A 17,783-nucleotide genomic window follows, 5' to 3' on the forward strand; every position below is an offset into this window, starting at 1 on the left:
ATTTTTTACCTGCAGAAATAATTGAAACTAATTTGATTGAGATTAAATCAATTATTAAAAATTTCAAAAATATGAAAGCACCTGGTGACGATGGAATCTTTAATTTTTGCAAATGAACAGTTTGGATTTCGCCATGGGCATTCCACAACTCATCAATTGCTCAGAGTTACTAATATGATACGAGCTAACAAATCTGAAGGTTATTCCACTGGAGCTGCTCTTTTAGACATAGAAAAAGCATTCGACAGTGTTTGGCATAAAGGTTTGATTGCGAAATTGCAAACTTTTAATTTTCCAATTTTCCTAATCAAAATTTTAAAAAATTATCTTACTGATCGAACTCTGCAGGTTGTCTATCAGAATTCAAAATCTGATAGATTTCCTGTCAGAGCAGGTGTGCCTCAAGGTTCAGTCTTGGGTCCAGTCCTGTACAACATATTCACTTCAGATCTTCCTGATTTGCCTCCAGGATGCACAAAGTCATTGTTCTGCGATGACACAAGCATTTCCGTAAAAGGAAAAAGTCTTCGTGTCATATGCAGTCGATTGCAGAAAAGTTTAGATATTTTTTCTTCCTACTTGCAAAAGTGGAAAATCTCTCCCAATGCTTCTAAAACTCAAATGATAATTTTTCCGCATAAGCCTAGGGCTTCTTTCCTCAAGCCAAACAACAATCACGTTGTCGAGATGAATGGGGTTATTTTAAGTTGGTCCGACAAGGTTAAGTACTTGGGACTTATTTATGATAAAAAACTTATTTTCAAAGAGCACATTGAGAGTATACAAGCCAATTGCATCAAATATACGAGATGTTTATATCCTCTCATTAACAGGAATTCTAAACTTTGTTTAAAGAACAAACTTTTGATTTACAAACAAATTTTTAGACCAGCAATGCTTTATGCTGTACCGATCTGGTCAAGTTGCTGTTCAACAAGGAAGAAAACGCTCCAAAGGATTCAGAATAAAATTCTGAAAATGATTTTGAAGCGTCCTCCTTGGTTTGGTACACTCGAATTACATAGACTTACTGGTGTTGAACCATTAGAAGCTATGTCAAATAAAATTATTAACAATTTTTGACAAAAATCGTTGCAATCCTCAATTGCTACGATAAGCTCTCTTTATAGCCAATAAGTTAGCAATTAAGTTAGTTGTAGGTTTACTTCCCCTTTTCTGACAAGTAGGTTTAAATCCCTACGAATGATAAGTCCTAATTGCGAAAGCAAACAAATCCTAACAATTAAAATTACAAATTTCTAACAGTTTTGAGAAGTCACCATTTGTGATTGGACACACATACTCATTATTTACTAATATTTATCATAAATACTTAAGCTACTAACAAATCCCCTCTTAAAAAAAAAAAATCTCGAGAACTAACACGGCAATGCGCAAATCTGTTGCTATGATGACTGGTAACCAGCGCATGCGCAAATATATTGTGTCTGCGCAGGGCAACTAAATCAACAATCGTTTTTATCAGTGGCAGTTTTAATTGATTATAAATTGATGACAAAAAATAATACTCAATCTTTCAAAATGAGTTGTTTCTTTCGCTTCATTATAAAATAGTTCCAACGTTATCTGGACATAAGATCTAACAACACTAGAAAACGTTGTTAGATATACAGTCCCTCTACAATTATGGGTCAGTCAACGTGTTGTTTGAATATTCAAAAATGGATATAAAATCGGAAAAATTATCAACTACGAATGTTTTACTTTCGATCTCTGTGTTCTGATGTGTACTTTCGATCAACAAATAGTTTTACTGTATTTGATGCGTGTGAATCGGTTGGGAAGAAAAATATCACTTACATAGCCAAAGACACAATTATGGGTCACTTTTGGCATTCAAAATCATTTAGACTAAAAAATCATCAAAATACATAACACAAGTTATTTTATTGTTATAAAAGCTTAAAAATAAGTTACTTCATTCAGTGTTGTCGCATAATCATGTAAAAGTAATAAAAATAGCCAAAATATGGACTGACCCACAATTGTGTACCGCAAGATGTAACATTACTACAATTATGGGTCACTTCACTTACTGCACCGAGCAGAATTATAGTTTTTCGTGACATTTTCAACTTTAAATCATTTTAATCGTATGAATGAGGTTGTTGTGAGTTACAAAAAATACTACTGCTAATTAAAATTGTTCAGTTTCGTGAGAATAGACGTATTTGCGTGGAAGTGACCCATAATTGTAGCTGACCAATAACTGTGGAGGCACTGTACGATAATAAAAATCGGAGTGATATTGGTTACACTCAGCGTTGCCAGGTAATTTTTTCAAAAATCTGGAAAAGGCAAAATAAAAATCTGGAAAAAATCTGGCAGTCATTTCGTGGGGTGAAAGGTTAATTTTTCGAATAAAAGTCTTGGGGTACGCAAAATTTGAGGTGGCAAAATTGCAAAATTTCGCGCCAAAATTGAAGTGATGACCTTTTTGCGGAACAGAGAAAATAAAATCTGGATAAAATCTGGATCATCCATGAAAAATCTGGATAATTGGACGTCAAAGCTGTCTACCTGGATAAATGTTCAAAAATCTGGATAATCCAGCTAAATCTGGATACCTGGCAACGCTGGTTACACTGCAAGCGTTCTGTTTATCTTCTGATGGTGCATGTTGGTTCGCCTCGAATAAATATAGAAATCGTTCAAATACCTAATTAAAACATTAATTTGATCATGTAATTTTAGGTTGGCTGTTGAATGCTACAACCTTTGCCCTGAGGGAAAGCACTTTACAGGTACGTAGTGTTGATATTAGATGATTCAATGTCTTATGAAAAGACATAGCGAAGATAATGTTATTGTTGAACTCGTGTTCTTAACCCGTAAAGACCCGGGACGGAACTTGTTTTTTGAATATGCTCGTTCTCAGCACTAGAACGGCCGATTTGGGAAAACTTGGAATTTTATTCAAGGGGAATAGTTACTCCAAGTTTTGGTAAAGATGCCACCCATCTGAACCCCTCCTCGTTTTCGTGAGACGCAAATATGTCTGTGTTTTTTTTTTTTCTAATTTTTCAAACAGATTGAACAAACACTGGGAATTTTCATACGCATCAATTGCTCCATGTATCAAATCATGCCAGGTAGATGAAATATGGTATGTAAGAGTGAATTTTGGAGTTTCTAAATTATTTAAGTACAAAATCACAAAACTACATATTTTCATAAAAAATCAAATAAGGAAATCGTTCTTCAAATTTTAAGCTATACATTTTTGAAGTGAGGTCTCCTGAATCAATACGCGATGAAATATTTATTTTAGCATACAAATATTTTGAGAAAAACGAGTTTAAATTCACTAAAGTACATATTTTCATAGAAACCTGATTTTCTCAGTCTCCGACAGTATGTTTCAATTTGGCTCTTCAATTTTCAAGCTTTATATTTCTAGAGTAACGTCTTCTGAATCCAAAGACGCTGAAAGATTTATTCAAGCATGCACAGATTTAGAGAAAAACGAGTTTGATTTCACTAAAGTACGAGTTCTTATGAAAACGGAGTTTCAAGTTAACGCGGTTTTTTACGCAATACCGTGTCAATTCAAAAATCTTTATGCGGATTTTCGAATTACGAAGGTTGGGAACCAAAAACATCGGTTTATTGAGTAAAAGGTAAAAAAAACCTCCGCACTTCGAAGGATCCGGAATCACCGTAAAAGAGGACATATTTCAATATTGGTCGCAGAGCGACTCGGGTTTTTTTTTTCAATTTTTTTTCTTGGTGGCTTACTTTACGCAGATTTATACAACATATAACACGGTTTTTTGCGCGGAATGTATCTCCGCGCAAAAAAAAATCTGACTGTATTGCAAAATTAAATTCCTGTTTTATTTCTAATGACCAATATGCAAAAATGTCAGACTAACTCAAAGCATGATTTCGTCAAAAACTATATCTGGTACATGGAGGCTTCAACTCTTACAGAATGTTCTTAAAATTCGAAATAATTGACTATTTAAAAAAAAAAAACAAACCTTTTTTATAAATACAGAACCATCATATCAATAACACTGGTCGACAAAATGAAAAAAGGGCATTCCAAAAGCTCAAACCGGAAAAATATAATATTATAGCTATTCAACCCTTCCTATGAATATTGGTGCCCCTAGTAATTACCAAAACGCGTCAACTTGCGTGAGAGTATCTTATAGAAATTACTCACCGGGTTCGTCGCTTTAACGTTATGCTAGCTAGGAAACTCATTTGAGTCTCTGAAAAAACGCCTAGGGACACCAAAATTCACAGTAATAGCTAAATAGCTAATCTCCCAGCTGGTCTCGAGGTACGATGCTGGCCTAATAAGCAAGTCGTCGTATATTCGAGTCCCGGCTCGGGAGAGACTGTTAGTGTCAGTAGGATCGTAGCGCTAGTCCCGCAATTGTCCTGTACACTTAACAGTCGGCTGCGAAGTCTGTGTACAGTAAAACAGAAGGTCGAATTCCGATTCGGAATGTAGCACCAAGGCTTTGCTTTGCTTTTTTGTTAAATGGCTATAATCTTTCATTTTTTCCGGTTTGAGCTCTTGGAGTTCACCTGTGTTGTGTTAACTTCACCTAGATGACATGAGCAGCACATCGAAGAGACAAAAACGCGCAACAGTGTTCGTTTGAGGAAACTAATTTTTTGTTTGAATAGTTCCCATTTTGCAATGCTCAGAAGAAATTTAGTTAGTTGTCTGACTTGTTTTTAAAGAGATCTGGAATGTTCGTTTTTTGTGAAATCCATCCAGTTTTCTTTTACATTTTTCAATTTTTGTTCTTATTTTTAAATAAAAATTCAGACAATCTAAAAACTATCTTTTATTAATCTTTTATCAACTTTTTAAATACACTGACTTTTAAAAAGCTTTGAAAAACTTCACTCGTTTTTAATTATTAGTTTAGATCAATTTTCAAAAAAGGGAGAGCACGCACAGTTGCTTAGTTTAATAAGACCTACACAACCACAAAGTTTTTTTGAATTCTGAGATAGTGCTGAGAACATCTGGTCGAATTGGCACGAAAACCGTCATATGCAGTACCATAATAATACCACAGACCAACGGACGTAACGATAAGGCCTCGTTACATTACTACATCGTTTCATTTCATTGCATTTCATTGCATTTCAACAAACAAACAAAATTCATGAATGACAATCATCATGCAAAATGTGTACACTTTTTTTATGGTTCTCAGTTTGGTGCTGCAATTGATTTAAAATACGTAGCACGAAGTACACCGTAACTATGCCGACAGAAAACCGATATGAATCTTTTTTCTAGTGGACTTATGCGAATAACAAACCAATTCTTATTCCAGTACATTACATTACTAGTGGCAGCTGGTATGTAAATTAGAAAATTTGTTAGTTATTCGATAATATTCAGACAAATTTATTCTTCGGTGAGGAAGGCAAAACTAATTACTATAAAATTTTCTTTTCAAATAAGTTTTAACGCTGCGGGTTACAAGATCATAAATCGACACTGTTTTAAAAGGCATGAGAATTACATCAGCCACTCCTACCGGCTTGTCGTAAATTCAGAGAAAACTTGGAGTTCTGCGGTACAGAAGGTTGTCATACCTCCCTTCCGGCATAGAATGAGCAAACTTTTCGAAAACATTTAAGTGCATTTTATCAACTTTTTCGAATGCTATAGGTGCCCGCCAGGTACCCTATATTTTTTAAATCTCCAACATCAGAGAATGAGTGCGTTTCGAAACTCTAACACATACACCGGAAAAGAATTCTTTTCATCTTTCGCTACTTTTTCTGCCAGAACCGAAGCGGACATGCCAAGTAAGTAGTACTTGAACTACACAAGTGGGTGAAGAAAAAATCGTTTTTACCACACCAGAGAGCTGTATATATGTAAAAAAATAACTCGCATAACCAGAATGTACAGCGCACTTCAGTCGCTGGCAAAGAGCAAATAGTTTAACCAGTCAATTAGGTTGGCACTCAGCTTACCTTCTTCTCGTGCAGTAGGAAATTTATTTACAGTATGGAGGCAGGCATCATCGTTCAACGATATTTTAACCGATCAATTTTTTCAGCTGCATAATTTTTAATGCTCCTCGTTTAGCCTTGGTATACTTAGCAGGAACAGATGGGGTGAGAAATTAGTCACCACGTAATACACGACTCAGAAAACAGGATAGTCAGTGAGGCCCTAGCGCCAATTCCAATTGACGGAATCCAATGTTCAAAATAAGGAATTCAAGTTTATTTCAGCTCTGTTTGCTTTGTATGTTTGAATTATTCGACATTTCTGTGTAATAAATATGATCAAATCCAGATTAGCATACACTGGGGTCGCTTTTTACACGGTTGGTTGTACCGCATTTAAAAGATTAGATTAGATATACTTATACTAAACTTATTTGATACCGCGTACAAATGATCTTCCGAATCGAGTAAAAATAACGGGTTATTGTTAAAATATCCGGTTTAAAAATGTATAAAAACAACCCGCATAAAAAGCGACCCCAGAGTATTTTAAGTTGTATCATTATTTGATAAACGGTGAATATAAAATTAGGTTTAAAAAAATCCATTACAGATAAAATCAGAAATCCTTTTAGTCTTCACATTTTACCAAAAAATAGCCCACAGATGAAATCAGCATAGCGATGTTCATTCTAAAATGTTTGATTCAATTTTAGCCGGTATTCAATCAAGCAAGTATTCATATGGTAGGAAATTGCATGTTCTGATTTTGACATCAATTACGTCAAAACTCGTTTTACTAGATTTAGCGCTTTGAATTTGAAATGAGTTTTTCTGCCGTTGCCTGATATGCTATTGCCACCGCCATCCCGTTTGGTTCGAGCATCCGTTCTATATCATCAGCCAGCACTACCAAGTTCCGAAGCTCACTAGACAACAAGTCAGCGAAATTCCCATGGTCTCGAGCAGGAAAACCCCTACTACAGAGATGACTGACTAGCTCTCAAATGGCTGACGTTCGAATCGGACTAGAGGGGGAGAGGAATTTAACCCGAAAATCACGGGTTGCTGCCTTTGCAGGATTGCGTTTGACACGCTGAAGCGGAAATCGAGCATGAATACTTTATTTAATTTAAAAACAGCGAGAACTTCCAAATGCTCTGTAAAACTTGACAAGCAGTGCAGTTCTATTTTAGCATTTTATTCCGAGCAAATCAAAATTATCGATCAGAATCACTAGTTTGGTATTTATTTATCGGCAGCACATTGTACCTATCCATGAATATTAAGCCAAATTAAAGATAGTTTTTGTCTACTTGAAATTCTTTGAATATTTTAATTTGTTCATCATTATAAGTAGAGAAACGGGACTATTCGGCATCATAATGAGGTTGAGGGATTTAAAAAGAATTTATTTTTAGGGAATAACCGTTAATCACAAATGTACTTTCTCCAAAATATGGTCTTAACCCCTATTCAGTGTAATCATCTTTTCTTATTGTAGTTCTGGACATAGTAGTGTTAATGTGTATCGCATTTGGTTTATTGGGTAGTTACTAGCGAACATGGTTGGTGTGAAACTTGAAATATGTCTGTGGTTCTTAAAACACGTAAGGTTGGCTAAAAGTTTATTTTTTCTAGTAAGTATTTTGATCTAGTGCGCTGGAGGAACATATAAGTAATAAAAGAAATCATAACAATGTCTCTACGTTTTTTCAAGCAATTCAATCATGATGAACATTCATTGGATGGTTCGCACCTACCGCAGTGCGGATACAGATTCGGACCATTGAATCGTGAATGACACACGAAAATTCTACGAGAAATTGAACAGTTCCCGCAAAGGTTATGTGCCACATGCCGACATGTGCAGGAACCTTGATGACAACCTTCGCACGAACAAGTGTGAGGAGATTAAAAGGTGGAAGCAGTACTACGACGAGCACCTTAACGGCGATGTAGCAGAGGACGACGACGAAGTGGTAGTAGATCTAGGTATACGCGACGACAGAATTCCAACCCCTGACCTCCAGGAGGTTAAAGCGGAGATCGGTCGGTTAAAAAAAACAGAGCAGCTGGAGCAGACCAATTCCCCAGCGAGCTGCTGAAACACGCTGGCGAATCACTGGCTAAGGCACTACACTGGGTTATCTTGCTATCTGAAAGAATGAGGTAATACCGGAAAAGTGGATGGAGAATACAGCGTGCCCCATCCACAGAAAGGACGACAAGTTGGATTGCTGCAACTATCGTGCAATCATCGATTTTAAATCTGCGTACGATACAATCGATCGAGATCAGCTATAGCAGATTATGCACGATTACGGTTTCCCGGATCAACTGACACGGTTGGTCAAGTCAACGATGGATCGGGTGATGTGCGTAGTTCGAGTTCCGAGCACACTCTCGAGTTCTTTCGCATATCGAAGAGGGTTACGGCAAAGTGATGGATTATCGTGTTTGCTATTCAACATCGCTTTGGAAGGTGTGGTACGTAGGCCTGGTATCGACACGAGTGGCATGATATTTAGGAGGTCTGTTCAGCTTTTTGGCTTCATCGTTGACATTGATATTGTGGCACGAACCCTTGAAAAGATGACGGAGACGTACATCAGACTGAAGGCTGAAGCCGGACGAATTGGACTGGTCATAAACGCATCAAAGACTAAGTACATGAGAGGAAGCGATTCCAGAGAAGACAGTATCATCCACCATGAATTCATATTAGCGGTGATGAAATCGAGATGATAGACGAGTTCGTGTACCTAGGCTCACTGGTGGCAGCTGACAACGACACTAGCAAAGAAATTCGTCGACGCCTCATGGTAGGAAATCGTGCCTAGTTTGGACTCCAGAGGCCACGAAACCTGCACCATGCTCATGGCATCTTTGAATATCAAGGGACATTTCGGCCTGGAGCTGACTGGTAAGTATATTCTCCAAATGAATAGTGACTATGACAATGGTTTTCTTTTAACAGTGTCGTGAGAATAGAGTTGTTTAAAGTTTTCTTTCCTTATTGATCGATTATTAAATATATCAGTGTCTTTTAAATCGCTAACGTAAAATCAAATGTTGAACTAGGATTTAATTTCATTCGCAATTAATTTTATATGATTTCAAATAAATTGTTCAACGCATTGAAAATTCTTTATCATAACCAACTCTCGTAATTTGGTCAGGGAATATCATACCATAAACAAACCAAGCATTCATGTGCCTATGTTGTGTTAATCAAGTTTTTTGATAGACGCAATCATAACCTGCTGGTTTTTAATTTTATTATGTATCAGAAGAACTACCATACAATCTCATGCATATGATGGTTGTAAAACCATTTGCGGGACATATTCTATGACTATCAAATAAAACTAAAATATAATCAAAGGCTTTAATGCAAGCTTAAATGAAAGAAAACCATAACAAGCTTAGTTTTTCGAAGCAGTTTGATTATAACTTGGTTATTTCTACATCATAGTTCCAATGAGATACATGGCCCTTTAATAGCAAAAGAGGCGAAACAGAACAACAGAAACTCTTGTTCTTTAAAAGTGCTTATTTTGAAATACTGGAAGGGTTTTTAAAATCAATCACGGTTACGGTAAACCTTGAAAAATTCACCATGGACCAGAGTACCCTGTAAGCTATTATCAAGTTTCCCTATCACAACCTACTGACTCAATTCAATTTATATATTTTGTAGAAAACTGAAAGTTACCAGACCACAAATGAACTCATATTGATAACAAGTTCACCATTTGTCATATTTTTCCAAGAACAAATTATGAAAATGGCATGTCCCAACAAATTTGAATAGTACAGATAATTTAGGCAACATTAGATTTAACGTAAGGTGACATTAGTGACTAAAATATACTAGTATCTCGAATAAAAACTGAAATCGTCTGTCAAGATTGAATAATTGTTTTGTAACGCACACGCTCTTTTCACAAATATTCTGATCCAGTGAGGAATATTACTCAGTTGGCCTGCAAGGTAATTTTAGACACAAATCGTTATGAGGAATTTATTTTCTCTTCGATTGTAAGCTTGACTACCACGATAATAACATTCACTGGCAAAAAAGTCTACTCATCAAGTATTTAAAGCAATAATAGTACTTCATCAGGAATTAGAAATTTATCACAAGACGAAATTATTCAGTTAATTTATTCAAAGTACCCACAAACAGTTAGAGGGAATGGAACAGAAATGGAACGACCGGATGAAGATGAAAGATAGCAAAGGAAATTATTTCCATCTGAGCGTATTTCCACCCGGAATGAGTCCGTTCTACCGCGCGATCCACAGTCAATTTTATGTGTCACCGTTTGCACTTGAATTTCGAATACGCCTTCTAAAGCAAGCAATAGTGAAAATTGTCTTTCAGTTCGCAACCGCTGTTCTTACGGTTTTTTTTCCTACCATAAGTATGCTGACACTCGTATGAATATTGGTTCGCGAAAATTTTCTCATTTCCTTATCGATTGCGAGAGTCAAATTAAAATGACATTATTTCTCGATGGATGCCAAGTGAGTTTCGAATAGATTGCAATTAGTCCTTACAGAATACGATGCTTCGCAGCCGCTGTTTGTCAGTTAAGTTATGCTGGTAACGATGAAGATGATATTGAAAGTGGTGTAATCAACGAACTATAAAATGCGCATTTTTTTTTAACACTAATTTTCACAGTGTTTTTTTTTTATTTTACCAGACAACCATGCAGATTATCCTTATCGTCTTTTTGTTTTCATTTAAACATTTTTGTATACAATGTTTGATTGCACATACTATATTTCAATGAAACCTTTCTCATTACATATTTATTGATAATTCAAATAAAGTACTTTTATAATAGACAAAAAACTTTATGCTCGAAAATTTCATCACTGTCTTCTGTTATATTTCTATGTTTATTCTTAAGTGCAAAATCGATTACCTTATTCATAAGTCCACGGAAACTTATACATTTAAATCATTGATCAAGTGGATTATTTAGGTGACATTGCATATAAACTTTCCGAATAGCAATGGCAAATCCTCAATATGTAGGTGAAATTTGAATGAAACGAATAACTCGATTCTGAAGGTGACAGACGCAGCTGATCTAAGTCTATATAAATCATCAACGCAGATCTCTAATATAAGCTGCATACGACAAATTTATTGTTGACCGCTTCAGTATAGCATCACAGCATGTCGTACGAACTAATCCAATGGTTCTCTTCAAAGATGAAAAGGCATCTGCTCGACTCTAACGATGTTAAGACACTTTAATCTCCAAAGCGAGCAAGACCAGAACTTAAATTAGATGAACTCAATCTAACGACTCACAGGTAACAGAGCAGAGCTGAACATACCTTAGCATGAATATTCATGCACAAATGATATAATAAAAGAGTCTACGTACAAATCTAGTTGAAAATCGTTACCAGAAACAGCTAACGAGTGACAATGAAATTTTTGATTTTTTCTACTGCTGTCGAAAGCGATCATTATACTTGACGCCAATGCACAGTGGTCCAATAAGGCAAAAAGTGGAACTTAATTCCATAGCGCCTTTCACCTTCGTTCTAGCTTAGAAGTGTCTTCAATTGTTTGTATGAATGACCCGCATAATCGCAAATTGTCAAAAAAATATGTAAAGGTAACTAAACAGAAAATAAAAAAATAACTTTTTTGTGTTGAGAGATAGAAGAATAGTTTATTCAGCAAAGTTGTATAAGATGCAAAAATATAAAACTTTGTCCAACAAATGAAAATTCTATCTTTTTTCGGTACAAAGTTATGAAGGATATTACATGGAACTTACTTAAAAGTTAGTTTTTTGTACTTAACTTTTGTTGGTTGCATTTAACACGAAAGTGTTGTTCGGAGGAATTGTTAGGTCACCCGAAATACACATTTTTGCCAAAGGCAATCGATCTACAGGACTTTTCTTTACGAAGTTATATCACATTTTAGCTATTTTTTTCGATAACTTCAAGAACGTATAGGTTAAAAAGGGGGAAGTGGAATCATGATGTCAATACTTTTCCTTGAAGTTAAGCTGAAGTACTATAAACTCCTTTAGGTTCCATTTGTCCCAATCCACCCATATTAGAGTACGGCGAGCATATGTTACAGTAGGTTTTCATATATCAAAAATACTAACTTTTTTGTGTTAAGAGATAGAGGAATGGTTTATTCGGTCAAGTTTCAGAACGTGCAAAAATATGAAACTTTGCTGAGCTAACAATATTCCTATCTTCATTGGGTACAGAGTTACAGAGTATATTCTATAAAAGTTACTTAGAAGTTAGTTTTTTGTACTTAACTTTTGTTAGTTGCATTTTACATGAAAACGTTGTTCTAAAGAAGCATTTGGGCATACAAAACACACGTTTTTGTTGAAGGCCACACACCTCCAGGACTTTTCCTTACAAAGTTATAGCATATTGCAGCTTGTTTTTTCGATAACTTTAACAACGTATACAATACTTTATAACTTTGTACATTATAACTTTGTACCAAAAAAGACAGGATTTTTATTTGTTCAACAAAGTTTCATATTTTTGAATCTTCTACAACTTTGCTGAATAAACTATTCTTCTATCTCTCAACACAAAAAAGTTTTTTATTTTTAGTTAAGTCACTTTTCATATTTTTTGATAATTTGCGATTATGCGGGTCATTCATACAAACATTTGTTCCGAAGACGCTATTTAGCTAGGATGAAGGTGAAAGGCGCTATGGAATTAAGTTCCACTTTTTGCCTCATTGGACCACTGTGCAATGCACACTGGGCCAGAAATGGAATCTAGCGGAACGAAATTAATAGCGCTCTCAGGGTTTGACCAATCGGTCTCCGGTCTTCTACAAAGGTTCTTGGTATAGTTAGAGCTTCATTTTGGATGTTCGAATTAGTTCGGAATTTAGCCGCAAAGGTGGCGTTGCGATGCCAACTTCTTTCCCTTACACACTAGCGCTTTGTGGTATTCGACAAAGTTGTAGATCTTTAAATTCCATGAAACTTTATAGAATATACAAAATTTTTAGCTCTTCAAGTTTCAGAGATCTACGAGTTTTATAAATTTTCTCTGAATTTCACGTTTTATTGTGATAATTTTATGAGTTCACTCGAATTTATTTCTTACAATTTTTTGCTCGATAGAAATTGAACAAATACGTCGTTTTCTTCCGAGTACAGAAGTTTTCGAAGTACTTAAGTGAAAATATTACACAAAATTTGAAAAAAATGCATAATTTTGTGAAGTAGATATCTCAGCGAGTAGCAAGTATTAGCAAACCATGTTTTTTTCTAAAAATTGTCCATCAAAAAATCTTCATTTTCTGAAATTTTGATTTTTAAGATGTGTTTTTTTGTGTTTTTGTGATATTTCAGTTTGAATATAACCATAGGTTTCATGTAAAAATACAATTGCTATGTATCTATTGCATGAAATACACGGTCCAGTACTTTGATACTCTATCCAACCTATGTGCAGTCTTCAGCAAAGTTTCTCAGTGTTATAAGAACTTCAACTTGACGCTCAGTTTAGTTCGCGATTTGGCCGCAGAGATGGCGCTTCGACACCAACTTTTTATTCTTACATGTTAGAGCTCTGCAGTTTTCGACAAAGTTTTAGATTAGAAAATTTTATGTAACTTCGTAGAAGAAACAAAATTTCTGTCTCTTAATTTTGTTGGAAATTTACGAGTTTTTGAAGAATTTGTTTGAGTTTCACGTTTTGCCTTTCTCCTAGAAAGGTATAGCAATCACTGGAAAAAACAAAGGTATAAAAGTGGTCGAATGGCCGAATGTCATATACTACTCGACCCCTTTCGATGAACTGAGCATTTTCTGTATGTATGCATGTATGTGTGTGTGTGTGTATTTGCAACTTTTTGCCTTCCTCCTAGAAAGGTATAGCAATCACTTGCAAAACCGAAGATATAAAAGTGCTCCAAAGGGCCGAATGGCATATATCACTTGACTCAGCTCGACGAGCTGAGCATTTTCTGTATGTGTGTGTGTATGTGTGTGTGTGTGTGTGTGTATGTGCAGATTTTTATTCTCACTCACTTTTCTCAGAGATGGCTGGACCAATTTTCATGAAATTAATTGCAAATGGACGGTCTTGTAGTCCCATAAGACCCTATTCAATTTTATTGTGATCGGATTTTTAGTTCAGAGGTTATGTATCAAAATGTAAAAATCATGAAACATCATTATCTCTGAAACCTCGAAACCGATTTGAACAAAATTGGTTTCAAATGAACGGGCTACCTGGAAAACCCTTAACATTTAAATTTTATAAAGATTGGACTTGTGGTTCACAAGTAATGAACAGAAACGTGTTCTGAAGACTGTTTAATCTCACTCATGTTTCTCTGAGATGGCTGGACCGATTTTCATAAAATCAGTGTCAAATAGAAGGTCTAGTTGCCCCATAAGACCCCATTGATTTGTTTTGCAATCGGACTATTACTTTGCCTGTTATGTTTAAAAATGTGAAATCCAGCTATTAAAAGCAACATATTCCGAAGACTACTTGAACTCACTCACTTTTCTCAAAGATGGCTGACCCGATTTCCACAAAATTAGTGTCAAATGATAAGTCTAGCTGCCTCATAACACCCTATTAAATTTTACTGTAATCGAACTGTAACTTTATCTGTAATGTACCGAAATGTGAAAATCACGAAACTTCATTATCTCAGAAACTACACAACCGAACATAACTAGTGTCATACGAACGAGTCATCTCTCAAACTTACAAATATCAAACTTCATAACAATATTTTTTCTTCGTCTAAATAACACTTCGATATGTGGCTCAAAAGTTATGGAAAGAAAAGAAATTCAAAGACTATTTAAAACTATACCTTCTTTGATCGATATATGTGGCCTCAACATAATTTAAATGTGGTGCCGTACTATTTGAACGTACCAAATTCTTTGATTCCTTGCGATGTGTTTCAAGTCTGCAAATGAACGACAAATCGGCCATATGATATGATCAAAGTCAAATAACAAATCGTTTGAAATGATTGTTTTTATCGAAATGACAGCATCCTCGACTTTTGGCTTCTGTACATCGCCTTAATTCTGAATATATTCATATTGGGTGGTATTCGGTCATTTTCAGCAGATTTTCTGGCATCAATCTGACACCGGAAATACCCATATTGGGATGGATTTAGTTAGTTTGGATGTTTTCCAGTAACTAAAAGTGGTCGTCTTTAAATTCAAAATGGTGTCCAGGGTCAATGTTTGCTTTCTATGCATCATCTCGATTACGGAAATATCCATGTTGAGTATTTTTGACTGTTTCTTAGAAGTTGCCATTTAGCAATTCAAAATGGTGCCTGAGGTCAATTGTTTGCTCATTGCATCATACTGGTTCCAGAGATACTCATATTGGATGGTATTTGGTTTTTTTAGCCTGTTTTTCACAAACCGGAAGTCGCCATCTTGGATTTCAAAATGGTATTTAAGATAATGTATGGCCTCTGAGCGTCATTCTGGTTTAAGAAACACCCATATTGAGTGTTATTAGATCATTTTCGGCTGTTTCCCAGGAACCGGAAGTCGCCAGCCTAGAATCTAAAATGGGGTCTGTGATTAATTTCAGCTGCTGTGTATCATTCTAGATCCGGAGATACTCATGCTAGATGGAAATCGGCAATTTTTGGCTGTTATCCAGCAACCAAAAGTTGCCATCCTACAATCCATGATGGTGTCTGAGGTCAATTTCTAGCTTCTTGCAACATTCTGGCTCCGGAGATACTCATATTGGGTGGTATTTGGTCACTTTGGGCTGTTTAGCCTTTCTCCTAGAAAGGTATAGCAATCACTTGCAAAACCGAAGGTATAAAAGTGCTCCAAAGGGCCGAATGGCATATATCACTCGACGAGCTGAGCATTTTCTGTATGTGTGTGTGTGTGTGTATGTGCAGATTTTTATTCTCACTCACTTTTCTCAGAGATGGCTGGACCGATTTTCATGAAGTTAATTGCAAATGAAAGGTCTTGTGGCCCAATAAAACCCTATTCAATTTCATTGTAATCGGATTTTTAGTTTAGAGGTTATGTTTAAAAATGTGGAAATCATGAAACATCAATATCTCAGAAACTACACAACCGATTTGAACTTAATTGGTCTCAAAAGAACGGGCTACCCAGAAAACCCTTAAGTTTTGAATTTCATAAAGATTGAACTTGTGGTTCGAAAGTTATGAAAGGAAACGTGTTCTGAAGACTGTTTAATCTCACTCATGTTTCTCAGAGATGGCTGGACCGATTCTCATAAAATCAGTGTCAAATGGAAGGTCTAATTGCCCCATAAGACCCTATTGATTTGTTACGCAGTCGGACTATTACTTTGCCTGTTATGTTTAAAAATGAGAAATCCAGCTATGCAAAGGAACATATTCCGAAGGCTACTTGGACTCACTCACTTTGCTCAGAGATGGCCGACCCGATTTCCACAAAATTAGTGTCAAATGAATGGTCTAGCTGCCTCAGAAGACCCTATTGAATTTTACTGTAATCGAACTGTAACTTCATTTGTAATGTGCCGACTTGTGAAAATCACGAAACTTCATTATCTCAGAAACTACACAACCGATTTGATTATTATTATCAGATGAGAGGGCTAGTTAAGGGTTAACTTATGAATTATGATTGAACACGTGGTTTCAAAGTTTGGCTGCCCTACACATTCCCATTTCATTTGATTATAATCGAACTTAGGCAACCGTTATGTATTAAATTGTTAATAAAACAACGAAAGTCTATTATCTCAAAGATTACATGACTTATTTGAACATAACTAGTGTCATACGAACGAGTCATTTCTCAAACTTACAAATAACAAACTTCATAATAATTTGATATGTGGCTCAAAAGTTATGGAAAGAAAAAAAATTCAAAGACTATTTAAAACTATACCTGCTTTGATCGATATATGTGGCCTCAACATAATTTAAATGTGGTGTCGTACTATTTGAACGTTCCAAGTTCATTGATTCCTTGCGGTTTGTTTGAAGTCTGCAAATGCACGACGAATCGGCCATAGGATATGATCAAAGTCGAATAACAAATCGTTTGAAATGATTGGTTTTATCGAAATGACAACATCCTCGTCTTTTGGCTTCTGTATATCGCCTTAATACTGAATATATTCATATTGGGTGGTATTCTGTCATTATCAGCAGACTTTCTGGCATCAATCTGACACCGAAAATACTCATATTGGGAGGTATTTTTGGTTGTTTTCCAGAAACTAAAAGTGGTCGTCTTCAAATTCAAAATAGTGTCCAGGGTCAATGTTTGGTTTCTATGCATCATCACGTTTACGGATATATCCATATTTAGTATTATTATAAGTTGCCATTTAGCAATTCAAAATGGTGCCTGAGGTCAATTGTTAGCTCCTTGCATCATTCTGGTTCCAGAGCTACTCATATTGGATAGTATTGGTTTATTTTAGGCTGTTTTTCACAAACCGGTTGTCGCCATCTTGGATTTCAAAATGGTATTTAGGATACTGGTTAAAAAAAAATCTTATTGGGTGATATTTGGTCACTTTGGTCTGTTTTTCAGAAGCCGAAAGTCGTCATTTTGGATTTTAAAATTGCCTGTGAAATCAATTTCTGTCATCTGGGCGTAATTCTGGTTCCGAAAACATTCATATTGAATGGTATTTGGTCATTTCCGGCTGTTTGCCAGACACCGGAAGTCGCCATCTTACAATTCAAAATGTTGTCTGAAGTCGATTTGTGGCTCCAGTGCATCATTACGGTTCCGGAAATACCCATATTGGGTGGTATTTGG

At 35.7% G+C, this 17,783-nt stretch overlaps 1 protein-coding gene across 1 annotated transcript in view; it reads left to right on the top strand.

Annotated features, from left to right (window-relative positions):
- The window catches only part of LOC129724201 (craniofacial development protein 2-like), a 43,026-nt gene extending 40,129 nt beyond the window's left edge, over positions 1–2,897 (top strand). Inside the window, exon 2 of the mRNA XM_055678899.1 lies at positions 2,716–2,897. The gene's annotated coding sequence lies outside the window, so the exon portion shown is untranslated. The remainder of the gene's footprint in view (positions 1–2,715) is intronic.
- Positions 2,898–17,783: the final 14,886 nt, after the last annotated feature.

Source organism: Wyeomyia smithii, chromosome 2, assembly GCF_029784165.1.
Source record: "Wyeomyia smithii strain HCP4-BCI-WySm-NY-G18 chromosome 2, ASM2978416v1, whole genome shotgun sequence".
Classification (NCBI taxonomy): domain Eukaryota; kingdom Metazoa; phylum Arthropoda; class Insecta; order Diptera; family Culicidae; genus Wyeomyia; species Wyeomyia smithii.